The 22,187-nt window shown below is 38.2% G+C and overlaps 1 protein-coding gene across 4 annotated transcripts in view; it reads right to left on the bottom strand.

The window, feature by feature from the left end:
- The window catches only part of MAMLD1 (mastermind like domain containing 1), a 256,661-nt gene that overhangs the window by 223,051 nt on the left and 11,423 nt on the right, over window positions 1–22,187 (bottom strand). The window lies entirely within an intron of this gene.

Here is a 22,187-nt window from a genome sequence, read left to right as displayed (position 1 = left end):
TTGCATTACTCTGTAGTGTTACTATTCAAGGCTTCCTAGTGGGAGCTGCTGCTGAATTGTGTGGTGACAGGGTTTGCTTTCATAATCAATTATGAATTCCACTGAAAAAGGCAATCCAATTATTCCCTAGCTCCCAACTATGCCAAGCACAAGAGCTTACCAGGCCACACATTCAGTCAGATAAGGGAACTGATCCAGCTTACCAAAGAAAATACTCAGCCCCCATTTGGGTGACCACATGGCCACGTGCCAATGGAAATGACAGGGAAGAATCTTCCTTCAAGAACAAGAACTTAGACTGTCTTAATAACACCATTCAAATTCACCTATGGATTATTTTCCATTTTCACTTCCCACAGCCCCCATTTTTATATAGATTGTGTCTCCTGTTCCTATCCATCCAGCTTTATGACTCTGCATTTGTCTGTACCAAATGAATAGGTAGATTTGTTTGCACGAGCTGAGGTCACAGAGTGACACAAACTGCTCTTCACGGGTGCCCTGACCAGGTCATGACCCGCCACCCAAACAATTTTTACGTCACCCTTAGATACTAGCAATGATTTTATATCTATCATTCATGTGTGGAAATGCAGAGAGTCAGGCCTCCTGCCATCCCCACACAAGCATGGTAAAAACACTCACATTTACATGATGATTCCCCATTAAAAACTACTTTTTGATATCTGTCAGTTAACCAGCATTTAAGCCATTTAAGATGGGCTTTGCTGATATTGTAGAGTGTTAATTTTTTATCAGAATGTCACGAGTTGTAAGTCAGATGCTGTACAAAAGCCTAAGTATACTACGTTTACATACACAACAAAGCCCACCGCAATTTTTTATCACCGCAGTTTTACAACCTGAACTTCCAAAGCTGCTAAATTCTTTTCCATTTTTTAACATTCCATGTCTAAGTTTTCAACCTTGAACAGTAACTGAAGAAATGGAAATTAAATAATTTACCAGTTTGAGATTCTAACCAGTAAATTGCTGTGAATTTGTAACCGCACTATCATTTTCATTGTACTACATTGGCCATTTAGGTGAATGATAACCCAGGAGACAGCACCATGCAGGGCTAGCAAACAAGTAAATCATTTAGATTGCACGCTGCTTTCAACTGAAAAAGGGGCAGTAAATCTGTCCTGCCATTGCCTTCCCTTTTGTTGAATTTTCAGGATGGTGCAGTCTTTTCATTGAAACAAATAAAAAAAAAAATTCTACAGATCTAATTTATTGTCTGGGTTTTGCGCATAATGACTAAGGCTGACCAATACAAGTCAGTGTGCTAAAAGAATAGGCTTAGCCATTTAAGATCGTGCCAGATATAACATACAGCTGGTTTTAAGCATATGAAGAGAATATTCTGGTTACAGCATGGCACCATCTAATGGCTTCGGCTTTAACTGCAAGAACTCCAAATAAACAGCACTAAGTGCTGGCAATACAAACTGCCCTTCTATCACTGTTTTCCTCACCCGCCTCATTGTGTAGCAAAGCCATGTAGAAGAAAAAATAAAAGAGGAAATAATGTGAGTTTAAAATATAAATCTGGGCTGGCAACTTACATGGTAGTAGAAACTGCAGCCTGTTTTCAGCCTATGGTTGAACATTTTACTTCCAAGATAAGTAATTTAGCACAAACAAAATTTAGGTATACAAGCAGTGCAGTGTTGTCTATACACAGAAATAACAGAGTATTGTGTTTTCACAGAATCATAGAATAGCCTGGCTTGGAAGGGACCTTAAAGATCACCTAGTTCCAAGCCCCTGCCATGGACAGGGACACCTTCCACTGGACCAGGTTGCTCCAGGCCCCATCCAACCTGGCCTTGGACACTTGCAGGGATGGGGTAGCCACAGCTTCTCTGGGGAAACTGTGCTGGTGCCTCATCAGCCTCACAGGGAAGAATTTCTTCCTAATACATAATATAAACCTACAGAGGTCAGTTTGAAGCCATTCCCCCTTATCCCATCACTACATGCTCTTGTAAATAGTCTCTCTCTCCATCTTTCTTTTAGGCTCCCTCAGATACTGGGAGGCAGCACTTAGGTCACCTCAAAGTTTTCTCTGTTCCAGGCTGAACAGTCTCAATTCTCTCAGCCTTTCCTCATAGGAGAGGTGCTCCCTCCCTCTAATCATCTTGGTGACCTCTTCTGGACTCACTCCAACAGGTCCATGTCCTTCCTGTGCTGGTGACCCCTGAGCTTGTAACTTACTTTTGGGTAACTGTTGCTAAGAAAAACCATGCCTAGATTTTACATTATTTTGCACAGTGCAGCTTCTCTTTTGTTTGAAATGCATGCTGAGAAACACAGAACTTTTTACAATACATTGGCAACTTCTGTTTTGATTTGTTTGTAAGCAAGTGTGAGGTAAGCAAGAGGTAATCAAGCCTCTTGGGTTGCTTTCCCATCTGGTGGTGACTCACTGTATCATACTAAGCAGATCACCAGTATGCCTGCATGAACATTGTTTTCATTAAAAGTATGGAAACACTGATATTAAAATTCCTTGTAAGGATGCCAACAATTTAATAATCTTTTAAGCATGTTAAGAACTAAAAACATGCATTGTCATAAGAAAAAATTATTATTATAGAAATTTCCTGCTAAGAGGTGCAATGGCCAGTATTTATGCACAGAATAGCCACAACATAGGCAGAAACCTTCATTTGAATATTAAGAGTAGTTTAAGACCATAATTGCCATTTAGATGTTAATAAAGAAAATGTAGTACTTAAGAGTGAAAGGATCCATAACTTTAACATTCCATGAATTCCATTTGACACTGTCAAAACATAGTTTAAGTCTAAAAAAGAATATTGAACACAGGAAGAGGTTCCCTGGAGAGGCTGTGTAGTCCCTCAGAGACACTGAAAAGCCAACACAACTCAGCCCTGGACATCCTGCTGGAGCTGCCCTTGCTCTGAGCAGGGTTGGACTGGCTGCTCTCCAGAGGTGCCTGCCCACCTCAGCCATCCTGTGGGGCTGTGATTTCATCAGATGTTTGTTCCTGCTTTTGAAACAAAACCCAAAACCTCAACACAGAATTAAATTGTGTTGCCTCCAAATCTTGTGATTATCCTTTAAATCTTCTGAGATTTAGAAAAGTTCACTCTCTTATAAATATTTAGGACAATATCTGAGGCTAGACAGGGAGTGAACTACTGGAAAGACTTAATACTGAATCTGGAACTAACTCAGTGGCTCCAGAGACAAACTAAACATAATGAAAATGTTTCAAGTCACTGCAGTGGAATTTGGTCACAGCTGGTATAATCCATATTATACAGAATTTTTTAATCTGAAAAAATGGCCCTATGAATAAAACAGCAAAAATTTAAAGGCAGATCTATAACGGAATTCAACTGTTCCACTTATATACAAGTAACCAGTCATTTTTATGACTCCTGCTGCCTTGGAACCTGCTCATATCACTAATGCAAAAGCATTTGCTGACTCAGCTATAATTTGGTTGTCCCCTTTTACAGTTACAGAGTGAAACTGTTGGGAAGTGCAGCTGATTCTGACTCGGTCGAAGCAGCAGGATGTGTTTGGATACACAAGCTTTGGCAAAGCCTAAAGCACCATGACAATGCATTTCTATGAGATCTCTCTGGTAAAACTGGATTCCAAATACAGTCTTGAGGTCTGTGCTTCAGGGATTCACCAACACATTTGTCTGGCTCGTAGCAAACCGAGATGTGAATAGGGAGCCACTGCTCCTCCTGTCCAATGCTTTGAACAGTTATGATCACAATCCCTTGGACAGGAGTGCAGGGTATACCACAACCTGCACAGATGAAGGAATCTATCAAAGGAGATAGCCTGAAATATACTGCTATTAATTGTAAGAGTAGATACATTATTCAAACATAAAACATTTTTTAAAAGCAAAAATAAAAATTTATTTGGTATACCAGGAGTACCTATGCATGGGGAAAAAAAAAACCAAACACAAAATAATTATATAGTCACAGAATCATATATTGTAACTTTGCATTTATATAATATGTTTGGAGGTTCCAACTACAGATTCTTGCAAGTGGAATACAAAAGCCCTATGGCAAAATTTAAATCTAAATGTAGACATAGTTCTTGTTTACAGGGACAGTTGTAAAAGCAAGAAACAGAAACAACAGCCTGAGGCACTGACAAGAAGTTCTTTCCAGCTGGAAACGCCATGTACACAAGGTAAGCTGCTTTACAAGGTAAGCAGAGGGACATATTTACCACTGGTTGTACAAACAAAAGATCACCACAGGATATCTATGGGGAAGTAAGTAATGAAAGTAAGTGCATAAAGGTCTAAATGTATTTTTTTATGAAAGGAAATCAGGGCCTTTGGCAATGCCTAGCATTAAAACTAGGGAAAAAGATTCACCATCTCTGTACACAGAGAAGAGAACAGAAGTCAGATCCAGACCCAGTGGAGTGCTTCTTGTTCAACAGAAATAATTGTGGAGTTGTATCCCTTATTCTGATTTTGAAATGTGATTTCAATGAAATTCTTCCTCTTCCTTTAATCCATCCCTCAAGCTTGGTAGCAAAAAACCAGACCTTTCAACAAATAGCACACTTTCACTTCTGCATAAATTAGGCTTAGCTGGCTGGACAATCTGCATCCAGGGGTTGAATAACCTGGGCTTGTAAATATTCTCCACTCTTTCTGTTACAATCTCTGCTTTCCCCAGTTCTTTAAAATCATGTCACATCCTATCGAAGTGTTAAGTAGAGAGACAGAAAAATGCAAATTGCTGTTCACATTGAAAGGAAATGACAGTTTAGAGGGGTATTTGGAGTACATGATTCTGACTGCATCTTTGCTGCTCCCTCTTGACTTGCTAACTGGCTTTATGAAAACTGATTCAGCTGCTCAGTGTCCTAGTTCAGCAGTCATAACAATGACCAAAACAGTGTGTTCTTCACAAGCCTAGAGATACCTACACAACTGCAGACAAAATCCTTATTCTGAGGTTTACTGTGTGGAAAACATTTTTATTGCTTAGTTCAAAGCCAGCAGCTAAGTGAAAAGCTATTTTGCATTACATAACATCAACAATAATCTCAGTGGGCAAATATATAAGCACAAAAATTGTTTCTCTCACAAGGTAGCTTGACTTAGGTAGTATGATAAAAACCATCATGCCTTTTAATCAAGCCTGGTTAGCACTCCTTGGTCAGAAAAACAATCAGTGACAACTCTTTTTCATGGAGCTCCTTGGAACTATAGGGATTCCCAGACTTAGTTTCCTCTGGTGCCACTGAGCCATGCTCTGGAATAATGCAGAGATGTGAAACATTTTGTTCTTCCTCCTGTCAAAGACTTCAGCCAGCTGTTCTGGCAAGTCAGACAGGAGGGATCTAATCAATCAACACCACAGCATCCTCACGAGGTTCTGAGGACTGCACATGTCTGTACAGACAGAACAGCTCCTTCGAAGGTCACAGGTTTGTTACTACCCAGCCCTAGTCCTTCCAACAGAGTCAGTCCTCCTGAATGCATGTACTCCTGGCTCAACAGCTTACCCTGGAACCAATACCTCCCTGGATCCACACAGCCTCCTGGATTAATCAGGTGCTCATGAACGTGGATGAACCAGGAAAGGGGCCCACAGCCACGCATTAGGAAATAGTGACAAGCTGAGATAACCAAAACCAACTCACTGTCAGCAGTTCCTTCTTGACCATAGATTCCCAAGAGTAAAGACAGCAGCAGTAGCAGCAACACTTCTGACTAGGCTCTGCAAAGCTGTCTTTGTGCAGCATAGTGCTTTGAAGGCCCTGGTACACTGTTAGTAGTTTGTGTAGCACAATTCAGAAACTCTGCACTGTTTTTCTGCTCGCACGTATATCCTCTGCTCCTGACTGCTCCAGGTAACTACAGTGCCACACAACCCTTCTCAGAAAAAAGTCATAATTTGTTACTTAAACTTTTTTTTTCTTGGCAGAGTACTTCCACAAATTCCCGCCCCCAACAAGTTCCTCTAAGAAAGAACGTATTTCTCTCTGAATGTTAGGCCTTTTGTATTTTATACATACAAATGTTATGTGATATCCTGTGGCTTTAAAATGTTCTGTTTGGCCACTTCAACAGGGAAAAAATACTATCTTCTCCTTTGTATAAAAAGATATTTTTCCAGTGAATGTCTGTGCAGATCAGATAATCCTCCTAGAACAGAAAACACATCATACCTACACAGCAAGAACAACAGTTTCTCAGCAGCCACTATCTGTTGTTTTGCATTACAGTAACCCTACTGCTGACACTGTATACTTTCCCCAGAGTACTGTCTGTATTACCAGGACTGACTTCCCTTTTTTCTGTATGCTCTCTCTCCCCACAAAGCTCTCCAGATCACCACCTGCTCCCTGGTCTCATGAAAATGATGTTATATAAGTAATTTTGTCCCTCTACATTCAATATATTCTCCAGATTACATTTGGCTGTGCTGTTTATCTCTATCATACAGACAGAACATCTTGTAATATAAAATGTAATTCAAAAGTACTTTATATACGATTCTCTGTATTTTCTTGCTGTGATGATTTACCCTGAAGATCAGTTCAGACTGTGCATTCGCTACTGACTGAAAACCTTTTCTCTGAATTTTCTTTCTAAGAAACCAGGGATCAGAACAGCATTAAGGGTTTGACACTATACTTCAACAAACATGACTGTATCTGTTAGCATCAAATGTAGATGAATGGTTAGAAATTGATGCTGAACTGGAAGTATATATTATAAACCAGCTTTGTGTTATATGAACCAGTCAACCATTTTCACTTATTAGTCTCTTTACAGCAGAACTGAGTTTTAGTTCAACTGCTTCAGATAGCCAGAGGCCCATACACATGCCAAACTCTAACCTTTTTGTTCCAGCTGGATGGCCTTGCAGGGGACTAAGCAGACATTGTCAGTGCCAGTACAGCTATGCTGCACAGTAACCTTCACAGCACAAGCACTATTTCTTCAGTCTTTGTATTTTGACTTAGACTGGGCTAATTTAAGTGCATTTACCATGAGTTAATACTACAATGAATACAACAAAGTTCAGTTGCCTATGAATAAAATATAAAATAAGCCATTAAGTGCATTCACTGCTTACCAATTTCAGGTTCTTAAGATTCATTTCCAGTGTCTAATTTTCAGACAGTTGACATAACATTTAAGGAAGTGATGAGATGGAATTAAATAGTTTTAGGGTACCTTTACACTGTATATCTAGAAAGAATGTACAAAGTTTCATCTTAAAGTCTCATTAATGAAACAAAAACCTTGGGAGAAGGGTTGTCATGTATTTGTAAATAAATCATCTGTTACTGTTAGCTAATGCTAAAAAAGGCATTTCATAAGAGGTAAGAAAAAAGTACAAATTCTGGGAAGACCATACTTCTAGACCTTTCTTCAGTAGTGTCCACAGTTCTTAGCAGAATTCTAAAGACAGTGGAGACTGAGGGGATACCTCACTGCAGTTACAACTTCCTCGTGAGGGGAAGAGGAAGGGCAGACACTGATCTCCTCTCTGTGGTGACCGGTGACAAGATCTGAGGGAATGGCCTGAAGTTGTGTCAGGGGAGGTTTAGGTTGGATATCAGAAAAAAGGTTCTTCACCCAGAGGGTGGTTGGGCACTGGAACAGGCTCCCCAGGGAAGTGGTCACGGCACCAAGGCTGACAGAGATCAAGAAGCATTTGGAAAATACTCTCAGGCACAGGGTGTGACTCTTGGGGTGTCCTGTGCAGGGCTAAGGGTTGGACTCTATGATCCTTGTGGGTCCCTTCCAACTCAGCACATTCTGTGATTCTGTGATAATCAGCACTTGGGAGGGTAATCCATTTCTGTGAGCAGTCCGGAGCCTCCCTGAACAGGTAGCTCTCTCACCCTTCATTTTAATCACTTGGGAATGTATGAAGAAGAGGTAATACTATATGTAATATATATATATAAAAGTAACTTGGATATATTACAGTGGTGTCTGCTTAAGATGATTCCATACCTCACCTCTAAATTTCCCCACTAACTCTATTCTGCCATTATCAGCAAAGCTGAAGGGGGCAGATAAAGCAGGGGAGAGAAGCATAAAGAAGGCCATACCATTAACTCAGTTATAATGAAAAGTCACTTATGGCACTTTAAACAGTTCTTAAAATTCATGAAAACTTTGGTTATGTGAAGTTTCACTCCTACACAGTCTTCTCTGAATTACACTTCAGTGGGATTTCTTCTGTGATCAGCAGCTCTAATAATCAGGCACCACAAAAAGGTTCCGCTCTACTTGTGCTGGGGTGGTCACGCAGATGCCTGACAGACTGTGTACAGATGAGAGTATGTATGTAATACTGAAAAGGGGCAGGAGATTATTAATCTCTTTTCCATAACCTTTTTGTCCTTTTGCTCCCAATGGGACGATTTTGCAGTGGCATAATGCAGGGTTTGCACACCCCATTATACGAGTCTGGAAGGAGCTCATGGGTTGTTGGGCACCTAATCAGCTTCTCCCAGAGGCAAACAACAGACTTCAAAGGAGGAACAAAAAAGGAAGAGCCCTGCTTAATTAGTGCTCAGCTAAGAAGAGGAGCAGACTTGGGGGAAGACACAAGGGTAACTGCTCCCTGTCAGAGTCCCCTGGTAGAGAGGCAGGCCTGGCAAAAGCTGTTCCCTTCTCTGGCTGCCAAGGTGCAGCTTCAGCTTGCCTGAGTCATGGCAGCACGGACACTTCTGTGTGAGGCTTGTTCAGAGAGGAGAACAAAGACTCTGCTGTAAATACAACCCAGAAGCAAAACAAAAATGGAACTCTTCTGTATGTTTAGGTCTAGTTTTCCATACACCAAAAGAAACAGAGGTTGCACATATCTTAAGCAGAGGGATACATCCGTTCAGTCTGTGGAGCAGGGGAATGACCAAGAGGGAATGCAGGCAGGGAGCAGGTTGCTGCCCACTGGGGGAAGGGAAGGAGGACACAGTCCCAGGCACACTCACTCCCTGCCCAGCTTTAGGGAACAGGGACAATGCAAGAGGCATTTTCATAAATTAACTGTAAGTTGCAAAGGGCTTTTAAACATTAACTTCATACAGCTTTTGTGCTTTTTACTATAAAAGGCATGAAAAGATTTGGTTTTGTCATGACGTGTTTTTAGGTTTTTTCCTTTCTTTTTACCAAAGAAATGTCAGAAACTACATCTGGTCTTCAGTGACTTGCCTGTGAGAGCGGACAGTAACCGAGAATAGAACAATGTTCTAAGAGAAATACATGTTCATAATGAGCTCATAAATAAATACTTAATAAAGGACAAACAAAACCTGAATTTCTCTCACAGAATTCCTACTTCACAGAATTGTGAATCACAGATACCTCATCTGGCTCTTTGCATGTTATCAATATATTATTCAAAACAATAAACTTAAAAAATTAATAATTTGAGTAATAAAAAAGATAACCAAGATAAATTTTAATTGATTTTTATACCTGCATCTTAACTGCCTTCAGCAGAAAGAGATTACAAGAAAATATTGTTCCATAAAAAAAGTTTCATAAACAATTTCACTATCAAACTAGATAGATTTTTTTGCTTAAATGTTTTATGTCTGCATGTGTATACATTATTATATTTAAATAAAAAATTCTGTCCTTTTTTTGTTATGATTAATTTTAAATGTTCTTTCTCAATTTAATTTTTCCCTCTCCAACTGCATCTTGGATCAAAGTTAGGATAAGTAGGTACACGGATATTAACAGAATATACCATTTGAGTACAGAGACCTCCAACATGAATATTTTCTCTTAGAAACCTTTTAATTTCTTGCTTGCATCTTGCTGTGTTGGCAACAAAGTAGATTGATTTCTCATAATACCCAGGAGAATACAAGGCATTGACAGCTGAGGAAAGGGACACAGAAGCTTTGGAGACATTAAAATAACAGAGACAAGAGCTTAAAAACAGCATCCATACAAACTGCTTCACATCCTGTATTATGAAACCTACTCACGTCTAGAGGATACCACTTTGTTTTCAAAGACCAAATGAAGTGCACAGTCAGATTTATTATATGCTTCAAAAAAAGAGAGATATGGTCCCTGAATAAGGAATCCATGCTCTAATGCACAGCAAAACAAATGTACAATTTTCCTACTTCTCATTCTTCATACTGAGTATCACAGAGGTGCACAAGCCTTTCCATGCAGGTTAATTCATGGATGGGAAAATAAAACTTATGTTAATAACAGAAATCTATAAAAGCTCAAGTCCTTAGAACAGAGGCTTTAAAACCAAGGAGAATTAAGAGTGGCTGTTCACCACAGGGTAACTGAGAGAAAAAAAATGTTAGGAATGGATAAACTGTGGTGACAGTGTCTGTTTGTTCTTTATCTTAAGATTAACCAAGTAGGGCATAAGCAAAATATTATAAAGAAATAAAGAATGTGATAGACAATTCTTGAAGTGGAAAGATTAGCTGCTAACTCTCCTAATATTTACTATAAGCTCTTGACAATCAAGGACCTTCTGTAAAAATACCCAACTCTTGGGTTTTAAAACACAGTGAATAAATTCTAATTTAGAAACATCTGGGTTTTGTGTAAAAAAAAAAAACCTAACCAGAAAGTAAGTAGAAAAACATGGTAATCTAAAGAGGTTAAGGAAAGACAGCTGGAGGGAAGTACACTAAAACTGAACAATTTACTATCTTTTCATTTAATGAAGATCTAAGTTCATTGTGAAGACTGCCACTAAAATGTTGCCTGAAAGTAAGGGGGAAAGGCAATCTATTATTCTGTGTTAACTTCAGCTGTTTCAAAGAATGAGGTATCTTTATCATGAAGCTATTAACCAGTATCTATTTTGTATTAACTTTTCACCTTAATCATTGCTTATATTACATATGTAGCAGCAAAAAATTAGTGATAATATAAAAAATAAAGGTGTTAATTTAACATCATCTTCTGAAACAGTCTTGTGAATAAGCACATGCAATGCAAAGCTAAAATCTCTGAATTTAAGAATGTCTTTGTTTTGCCACTTAAACAACATGAATACAACATCCATAAGGTTATTTCAAGAGATTTCATTAAAAACTAGTACTTTGCTTTCCTAGCTCCATATTAAGAAGAAACTCATACATTATCACTACTTCAGAGCTTGATATAGGGCTAATAAATCAGCTGGAAGAACCTTTAGCAGTGAAAATTTTGGCTGCTTTCCTGGCAAGTCCTGCTGGCATTTGACTTCCCTGTATTCCTTGAAATGGACATCCATAAACACACACACGAAATGAATAAATATATGGGCAGAAAGAAACACAAAACAGACACAAACCACCCCGTTAAGAACATATGCAATTCTCATTTGGTTGAAACACTCAGACCAATGGGAAATTTCTTTTAACAACTTTTAGATGCATGTTACTTCACAGAGGTCACAGAATATTCTGAGTTGGAAGCAACCCACAAGGATCATCAAGTCCAACTCTTAAGTGAGTGGCCCATACAGAGACCTGCAACCTTGGCATTATTAGCACCATGCTTTTAGATGTCAAATGATATAAGACTGTTGGAACGTTTTCTTTTACACAAAAGTATATTTAAATTCATTCAGAACATCTATTCAAAGGTTTGACATGCTAGATCTATAGTCTGCCTAACCATCATGAATAATTATTACAATGCAACAACAAATAAAACTCTTTATTGGGAAGGATTCTTATCATGCAATTCATTTGATGCCATGGCCTGCTTATAAATAACAAAACATCCAGTAACTTTAATAGAACCCACCAGAAACACTGTCATTTAACAGCTTTCAACCCCAAATCTTGCCTTTGAAAATCTGGGACAATAAACATTGCAATATGCCTTTATAAAGAACAAAGGCAGTCTCCAGTTTCAGAGCTTGGAACCTTCAGCCATATCACAGCTCAAGTGTCCTCTCTCCTACAAATCACTGCTGCCTAGGGAAATTAAATATTTCAGGTATTGAGTTCAAAATACTCAGAATACCTAGTCCAAGAGCTCACCAGGTTACATTTCACTAGAACTTAGAGAGAACAAAGGGAACAAAAGGCATCCTTGGCCTCCTGTTGCTGCATGAGTATAATCTTACATAACTAAATGCAACCCAGTAACAAACTGGCAGCCCCCCAACTTTTTTTTCAGAGGAAATTATTATTCAGCTATTTCTTTTGGTTGCTTTCTCCACACAAGGAATATTTCTTCAGGCTTCTCTGGGTGGAAGTTCAATTAGCTCTCCTCTAAATCTCATTATCATTTATAGATCTGTTAATGTGTTAGTCAGGTTGGCTATCATGAAGACACAGATGTGAACAACAGTTTACTGGGGATATTTTGACACTTATCCTCTGATTTCTTTTACTACTAATCAGTGGCTATGGAAAGGGAGGGGTGGTAGAAGTGGTTTTATGTTATTATCCAATCTGTAGGTTTTGGGAACAGGTCTGTAACTGTTCAGTAGAATTCTGTGTGATTTCACAGAGAAAAAGAAATGAGCCACTCCAAAAGATTTTTCCTGACCCTTTCAAAGGAACAGCAGTGCTACTGGAGGTGACAGCACTCAGGCACTACAAGGGAATAACACATGCCCAGTATCTACAGGAACTGTGCTATGGCTAGTACAGCACCTACATCATGAAAAGATGAAAGAATGAAAGAAATATGAAGACTCCAGGCATTGTCATCTACTCACAAAATCATGTTACTCCCATGCGTGCCACTTCCCAGAGACAATAATCACATAAATCCTCCATCACCAACCAGCAGGGGAAAGCCCTATGGGATTCATCACCCCATCAAAGCAGCACTGCAGGTGTCTGTCACAGCTTCCCTCCACTGATGGTCACATACTTCATGTTTGCTTTTAGTCCTTCACAAATCTTAAAGCAATATCTTCAATGCAGATTCTAGCAACCATGTTCCACCTGCTTTACAATATTGAAAAGTCTTTTGTGACCTTACTACCCTATTACCTTACATTTACTCAAAAATCCAGAAAATTAGTTGAAGTTCAACTTTCCAAGTGACAAAAATGAGGAAGGCACTTAAGGAAGTCATTCTGTGTCACTGTAATTACTACTGGAGCTGAGTGAAGACTAATAAAACGAAAAAGGGCTGTTGAGGGATATGATATATAACATAACAACTGAAAGAGCTGTCCAAAGTGCACGAGATGACAACAGTTTCCTACTGTAGCAAAGTATGTGGTTTGAAGGCATTCAAAGTGGTTCTGCTGCTTGAGCACAAATATTCTTATGCATGTGTGTATCAATTTTCATTGCTGCAAAACTAAGAGCACTTATGTGCTGGTTTTGGCTGGGATCAACAAAATGGTATCCCTTCACAATATGCTTTAGTGTGCAGGCTGGTATTGTGTTGAAGGTTGGACTTGATCCTGGAGGTCTTTTCCAACCTTAATGACTTTGTGCTTCTATAGAATTCATTTTTTTCATAGCAGCTGGTAAGGAACTGTGGTTTGGATCTAAGTTGAAAACAATGCTGGTAACTCAGGGCTGTTTTCGTCAGCACTGAGCAGTTCTTATGCAGAGCCAAAGCCTTTCCTGCTCCTCATCCCACCCCACCAGCACCCAGGCTGGGGGTGCACAAGGAGTTGGGAGGGGACACAGCCAGGAGAGCTGACCCCAACTGACCCAAGGGATATCCCAGGCCATATGGAATCCTGCTCAGCATATACAGCTGGGGAGAAGGGATGGATGTTTGGAGCGATGGTGTTTGCCTTCCCAAGTCACTGCTGTCCTGGGGATGGCTGAACACCTGCCTGCCCCTGGGAAGTGGGCAACGAATTTGGTGGTTTGCTTTGCTTGTGTTTTTTGTGCATGTGTTTTCTGCTTTACCTATTAAACTGCCTTCACCTCAACCCACAAGTTTTCTCATTTTTACCCTTTTGATTCTCTCCTCCAGCGAGCAGCTGCACGGGGCTGAGTTGCCTGCTGGGGTTAAACCACGACAACTTACAAATTTATCTGGCTGAGGGTCCTCAGAATTTAATGGTAAGTGATATTATCAGACAACAGTAGCACAGACACTAGAGGCACCATTCTGTGGAAGTTACTATTTACTTAAGAAGCACTGTATGGGACACATAGATCAATAAGCAAAGATGTGAAATATTATTATAATAATACTTCCTCATTATATACTAGAAGACATCTCCCCTCCACATTCAAAATAGCCCCTATTTCCCAAGGATAACTGTAATTCTTAATTATGAAATGATGACTTAGTCAGCACAACTGCCTTTTAAGCATAAAATACCTCCTTTACAAAGTATGTGCCTCTTTTGTGATTTCAAAGAAACTGTAAATGTAGAAGAGTGTGAAGATCAACAGTCAGCAAACAGTCAAAAAGCTTTCTGATGATGAATAACCACCTTTGAAGTGCTCTACTTCAATATTGTTATTTCTGGAATTTCAAGCATGAGCTCTACAAGCAGCCAGACCACACATTTCTATTCAGTAGCAAGAGAAGTCAGCTAATTTGGTACCAAGTACGACAGGATATTATTGTTTATGCATGGCCTTTATCTCATAGTTAAGGACAAATCTGCCAAATTCCACAAGTTATTTCCTCATTAAAGGGAAGTTTAGAAATAGAGGGAGCCACAGTGTTAGTGTGCAGTTCTCTGACTTTTTTTCCATTAACATGAAAATTTCATCCTTGAAAAACAGACTTCAGTACTGAATGTATTTATTAGCCTTTTGTATTTGATCTTGATGACAAAGACATTAAATGGATGTAATAATACAGTAAATGCAGTTTTGACAATGGGTTCACTCATCCATTGTAGTAAATAAGAAAAGGTCCTTCCTTGTATCAAAACGGCTTAAAATTTTCAAAGAATCATCTCAAGAGGTGATTAATGTACATGATAGCTTTAAAAAAAATCCTGTCATGTTCATTTTTATTTTTTTTATTTTTTTCCTTAAAAAGTAATCAAAACACATTTGCATGCTGCAACACCATTGGGTGGCCCCCCTGCAAAATCACAGTGCATAAATTACAAAGAAAGCTTTTTCACAGCAAACACAGAGCTGTGCACAAATTATAATAACATCCTCTTAATCCCTAAAGCAGAGCAGAGCTAAATGCATCTTTAATATGTTCAAGAGCTGTTACTTTTCCTTTTTTTTACCCATACTGCAATGCTATGAGCTTAAATTTCTCTCATTGCATTGCTCCCGGCAGTGATCTCTGAACATACGTGCTTTTATCCTGTGAATATAGGTGAGAGAATAAACCAGTGCCTGTTTTCCACTCTTCAACATAAAGGCATTTGTAGTTACATGAGAATTGTGAGATATCAAACAGGCTAATGAAACCTGACTGCTCTGAAAGGGACTGGCTGAGAGCTTCGCATTCATTTGTTAAATAAACATCTGAAGTTGTTATCTACTGCAAATGCTTTCACTTGGGGTCCAACAGTAACTTTCTTGTTATAACACTAATATTTAAAGTAATGCCAGAATGCATTGCATGTTAGCTGAGTCATAGTATTTGATTGTCATAACTATGTCAATATTAATTTCAGAAACTTCTAGGCATGGAAAATATAAGCTTCTATAAATCTGATAGAAAAATATAGGTATAATTCAATGCTTGAATAAAATTTCCTAATAGATGTTCCAATGTCCTACCACACAGTCTAACTAGAAACTGATTATCATCAATGAGAAATATCTTCCATCCCTTAATAAAATACGTATTTATCTTTCAGTGAAAATGGAGGTGGATTATAAAATACTAAAAGAATTTTTCAACTGCATTTTGCTTAGGATATTGTCAATGTCTAAGGAAAAAGTAAGGTAAAAAACTTGCTAGAAAGAAGAGGGTTGTCTCCCGTGGCATGGTTCAGAACACATGACTGAGGATGGACCAAGAGGCCACTGTAATACTTTCCATACAATTACTGGTTTCACTGATGTCAAAGGAAAGAAAGTTGAACTTTCATCTAAACTCCTGTCTCTCAGATATCCTTTCTCACTTTTGAGATACTAGAGGTTTCCAAGGTGGTATCCTCACTGTTACACCTCAGGCAATATAATAATGGAGAGCCACTTCTTCAGACACACTGGCACCTGACTAGGCTGGAAAAAGCCCCCAACACTCCTAACAACATCAGCACGTGCATATAGCAAGAGTAAGGTTCCATGGTAGAATGGCATTTTGAAATTTTCTGGTTTCAACCCATAGCTGAAAAGAACTAGAGAACGTGGAAGTCATCTGCACCTGGGCAACTGGACAGAATTTGAACAGCACACTTGTATACACAGCCTGGGCAGAACTGCTAAGCATCAAGCAGATTCAAGTTTCTGCTTTGGGATTAAAGCCAAACAGCAAATACAAATAGCGTGAGCACAATCAAGAACAAGTGCTTTTTAAAAAAAACAGATTATGAATCCTTTCCTGAATAATAGATTATAAATTTGTACTTATAAATCATATATTTATTTTCTCAGGTGTTTTCTGAGGCTCATATTGAATCATATTTTTATATCATTATTTTTAAATATGATATGAAATTAATAACAATTCCCAAGAAGAATGCCACAATATAAGTGGAACACCCACATAACTTCTTTTTTTCCATGTACACAGAGACCTATGATTAAAGTCTGAGCTCCCATGGTTTTGATGCATACAAGTATGTGTTACACACACTGTCTCAGCAGGCACTCATTATGCAGTCACAGCAAAGAAACAGTAAATGCCTCACTGAACAAGAAGGAAGGAGGAGATTTTCCACTAGTTCTGTCGAAAGGCAACGACAACTTAGAGAAAAGAGCAATTATGGCATACCCCCTTTTCATCCATGATTTGAGATAAAACTATTTACTGATAATAAATAGCTAAAACAGTACTTCAGCTAAAAATCATTTCTGGAAGCTATAAGCCTCAAGAATTCCTCACCATTCAAAGAGTAACTACACAAGTATATAAGATTAACTAAGTAATGTAAAACCTGAGTAAATTATTAATTCAACTTAAGACAGAAACAACAACCTGCCCTTTAATATTTTGGAGGCAAACGATATATGTTCAGTTAGTCAGATACACACTGACTGAAAGCTTGATTTACTCCAGGAGATGTGGTGTCATTCTTTATAGTATTTTTGTTCTACAGTGGATGTCAATTAACCCATTGGTTTCAGATACATTAAATAATACAGATTATGTCAACATGCACACTTAAAGAAGGTTACTTCTAAAGTATGTCCTCAATTCTTTGTCCAAAGCCCACTGTATACACTGCCTTTAAGACATTGTCCCAAAGTCATTATCCCATCTCTCTTGTAGCCCTTTTAGGCACTGGAAGGGGCTATAAGGTCTCACTGGGATTGCTTCAACCCAGGTGCAGCTGCTCACCAAGGAGAGACTGAGGGTGCATTTTCAAAGAGTTGCCCTCTCTCGTTTTAACCAGAAATTTCAAACTTGACAAAAAAGCCCCTTACCGGCCTACAATGAGTTCTGGTTTGAAGAAATCTGGCCAATAAAATGCCTGGAGTAGTTTTAAAAAGACATTATGGTGACATACTATGGTTAGGACTGTACATCAAGCTTTGGTATCTACAGGCAAACCCTACTGACATAAGTGAATGTCATTGATCTATACCTGAGGGAAGAATTTATTTTTAAGAATGCAAATACAGGTTACATATTTAAATTAATGAAGCATGTAATGTAGGTCAAAGACAAATTGGACAGAATTTTTTTTAGTAGTTTTAATGCTATCTGTAGCAGTTTTCACACATACTTAAATTAGTCTGTAGGCATTTTGAAGGTTAAAGAGCAATGAACTTTGAGAACATAATCATGAAGTTCAACGTGAAGAACAACTTAAATCATATGCTGGAAGGGTGGCATTTCAATTTTGCCAGAGGCAAGGCAAAAAGCATAAAAACAACTGTGTTAAATGGAAACTTGTTAAGTAAAAATGCAGGTAAGAAAGAAATGCTGGCCAGCACCCCAGAAATGTCCTCTACAGTTATTATTACACACTGATTGTTCCATAAGTTCTTTCACTTCCATCTCAACATTACTAGAGGCTTATAGGCAGAACTAAGACAAATACTCCCTCAGAAAAATAGAGGCTGGAATTGCACTACTGTGTCACTGAGCCAAATTCTGAAACTCCAACTACTAAGTTTTAGACTGATATATGGCCAGCCTTCAGCCCAGCCATGGGAAAGAGGCCCCATATTCAGTGTACAGCCAGTGTGATACCAGAGGTGTCAAAACTTATGTAAAGTTTGTACTCTGAACATGTACATTGAGTCAAGCATTTAAATAACTTCACTAGTAGTTTTAGGATAACATTTTTAACAGATTCAGCTGGTTAGAAAATATCTAGCATATCTAATTCCCCTCTAGCCTTTTTTTCCTTGTGGAGGTTGAAATTTTCCCACTTTGTTGCTAGAAGGATTTGTACAGCCAGTCTAAGGCAAAAAACCCTCACCCATCAGAACTATGGGCTTTTTGCTGACTGTTGTTGATGGCTTAAATTTTCTGTTGAGTAGAAAACCCAAGTCTTTCTCTTATTACCAATATAATTGCAGAATTATTTCCTATTATCAGGAAGTTTTGACTCAACCTAGCAAAGACTATGGCATGCATATAGTCTCAAGCCCTTGAGTAACTTCACTGATCTTCATTTATTTAAATTAAGGACTTTACTAAATGTGGATGGATCACAGTCACAGACTAGGTCACAGTTTCAGGATCAGTTTGGGCCACATCTATACAACAACATGACATCAGATTTTTTTTGTCAGACTATACAACACCTAGAATTGAATTTTAGTGTGTACACATACAAAGACAAGGAATATTCCTCAAAACAGGGATTTGTCCTACTAGTTCTTCAGTATTATGGATATGTAACAGATACGTATTTTTATCACACAAATTTGATTATGAAATGTATATAGGTAGACATACAAAAGAAATTTAGCCAGTATTGGACTAAATATTACAGAGCTTGCTCATGTAGACTATTTGTAAGAATAAATCAAGGAAGACTTGGCTCATTATGTGTAAACATATTCAATACCTACAGTAGAGAAAGACCAGAAATACTGAGTATCCTAAAGCAAATTTATCCTAGCTCTGTAATGAAATTTTAAATTTCTAAGCAGCTAAGGACTGTCAAATGGAAAGAAAATAATAAAATTATTAGTTTGTTTCAAGGTGATTAAATTTACATAAAGACTGTGGCTTTGATTAAATGCTAGGGGGAGGGAAGAATAGTGCAAAATACAGAAAGACCTAAGTCTCATCTGATTTTGTCAGTTTTAGACTTCATCCTTACACATTCAGTTATAGTAGTAGTAAAACCTTGGTGTTTTTCATCACTGAAATATGGAACAGCTGTAAATGAAATATATTTGGACTCTGACTGTGTACAAGTTTAATTTTGAAAATCAAATCAGGAAAAAAATTAAATAGAAAAAATGCTTTAGAAGTGCATTTTTTTGTCTATTGTTTTGTAGGTGGCTTGCTCAAATAACATCAACACTACCAACAGACAAAATTCAAAGAACTGGAAGATTGCTTTCATGGTCCACATACTATTCATTAAGATGGCTGAGGCTTTCTTATGAAGTATGTTTCTCAAAGAATTTCAGTTTACAAACTGCAGGAGAACTCTAACATTCTGAATTTAAGTGAGTAAAAAGAAGGGAGTGGAGCACAATCTAAGAAAAAACCACCAATAATATGTAAAATATATAATACTATGAAATCACAAATTATTATCAAAATAGGAATCTGAAAATCTTGTTTTGATTAAACAAAGCAAAACCTTCTGAATTATTTGGCTCAATGAGGAGAAAAATGTTTCAAAGAACTTAAGTCCCTTGAAAGGTACTAATAAAACCCATTCTTACCACTTAGGAATGAAACTGGAAGAGAAGAGGATGCAGTATCAGCATATTATCCACCTATTAGTCTAGGTTGCTTCATTCACTGTGAAAGTACTAATATTGGTGCCATGTTTGAAAAAGAGTGTTTTACTATATGTACTTATGGAAATATGCAGCCTAAGTCCCACCAAGTGCCTTGCATAGATTCCCACCAAAATATGAGCCCTGCTAATGCTCTGCAGGTTTTGCAAGGTAACATCACACCCACTCATCTCCCAAAGACATCCCACTGCTCACTTCCCGACATTCCAAATTTACTGTGAGCCATTTACAGAGATCAAAGGTGGCTGCATCACGCCAAAAGAACTGTATTTTCACATTAAGGAAAATCTCTCACCAGAAACTGTGACTGGTATATAAATGATGTACTTAAAGTGCCTTATTAGTCAGCTATAAGCACTTGCCTACTTGCAGTTCAGTAGCTACTTCAGGTAATTTATTAGGACAATACTGAATAGATTCTGTTTCTCTTTCCACTGAAACATCTAAACTTCTAATTTTGAATTTAAATGCTGACTTACCAATTCATGATCTTCAAATCATGACAGAGATGCTTTAAAATGATTTTATTAAAACACATTTTACAAGATAGCCTGCTTTGATTTGTGAGATAGATAACCTAAAAAATGCTTTCTGTGTTTCCAAAGGGTGTAAACCAAGATGATCTTCATTCTTTGATGCTGTCACAAAGAACATAAAGAAAATTCCAGCAAGATACTATAATTAAACAAATATGAGCAAGTAAATCTCTACAGTCACTTGTATAAAACCAACAGTATTTCCTTTTTGCTGCAGTTACAGCTTCTAGCAAGGCCACTATTCATCAGCTGAAGGTCTCTCCAACAAGAATCTCAGCTAACAAATTATTAAAACATTGGACCTTGTTTTCATACAATATGAGGGTAATGAGAGCAGTATCAGTTATTTTTTCCTTTTTACCCTTACAGGCACAAACAGCATTGGAAGCACCAGTCAGATTTAGACCACATGTTGGTTCCACAACTGCCACCAATAAATACTTGATTCCAAAACCCCTAATATTAACTTGCTGGTATGAGCAGCTCCAGATCTTCAACTGGGGGCCATATGTGTAGGATGTCTTAGTACTAAAAAAGCTTCAACATAGTCTGTTGAACCAGCACGTTTTGATTACTATTACAGCTGGATCTTTATGTGCTAATTAGTTTCACAAATTCAACATTTGCCCATTACAGCAGATTCCTACATAGAACAAACAACAAAAGTCACAGGCAGAACAATTAGTTTTGGTTTTCTTGGCTTTTTACTGCTGGACTACCCACAATCTCTTTTTCTTGTTCTCAGATAAGTCTATTGTCTTTGAACAGATTATTTTTAAGAATTTGGTAAAAAATTGTAAGAATTAATTAAACTTTAATACTTTGACACACCATTCCATGTTACAAATGCTACACACAACTGTATGGGTAGATGGCTACATGCACCACTGCTTAGTGAGTTATACACAGCTGTACCAAAGGCCAAAGCATTGACAGCGTCTCGAGGGTGCAGCCAGCTCAGACAGACCCACCGTGCCTGACCAGCACACTGATCTCATCCAGGTGGGCCCCTCTCACTTCTCAGTTCCAAAGACAGGACTTCAAGCTGGCTGGACACGAGGCAGAAGCAAAGAACACAGCTTTGTTTGCTTGGAAACATACTTAACTAGCAAATCCTACTTAAACAAACAAACCAACCTCCTCAAAAACCCCACAACTTCATGTGACTAAGACACTGCGTTAGGAAGATGCACCCCAAGACCTTCTTTTCCTGTGTTTTTGTACCTCCCTTGGGATAAAAGGCCATCATTTCTGGGATAAAGCCACTTGTCTTCTAGTGCCCTCCTTTTCTATCTGTATATTACCATAGGTCATCTCAGACAAATATGAGTGTTGAAAATATGTTAATTAATGCTTATACTACAGTTTCATAATTAGGTGTTGAAGGATATCTAAGGACTATGAAAGACCCTGTTATCATTTTTCAGTTAGATCCAATTTCTGTTATCTCCTTTCTTGTGGTTAGTCACCAGGTTCTAGCCCCAAAACTATTCTGCTGAGCACTGCTATCTACTTTTTTTGCTCTGTGTTTTAAAATAATCCACTTCAGCTCAGGTCTAGACTGCCACCATCAGCATTGCTACATCTCCCATTAGGAAGCTACAGCAATGATTTATTATTCAATGACAGCAATGTGGCAGAAGTGCTGGCGTTATGCTT

Source organism: Pseudopipra pipra, chromosome 13 (assembly GCF_036250125.1).
Source record: "Pseudopipra pipra isolate bDixPip1 chromosome 13, bDixPip1.hap1, whole genome shotgun sequence".
NCBI classification, from domain to species: domain Eukaryota; kingdom Metazoa; phylum Chordata; class Aves; order Passeriformes; family Pipridae; genus Pseudopipra; species Pseudopipra pipra.
Note: the sequence above shows the minus strand (reverse complement) of the source record. Positions and strands in the feature narration are given on the sequence as shown.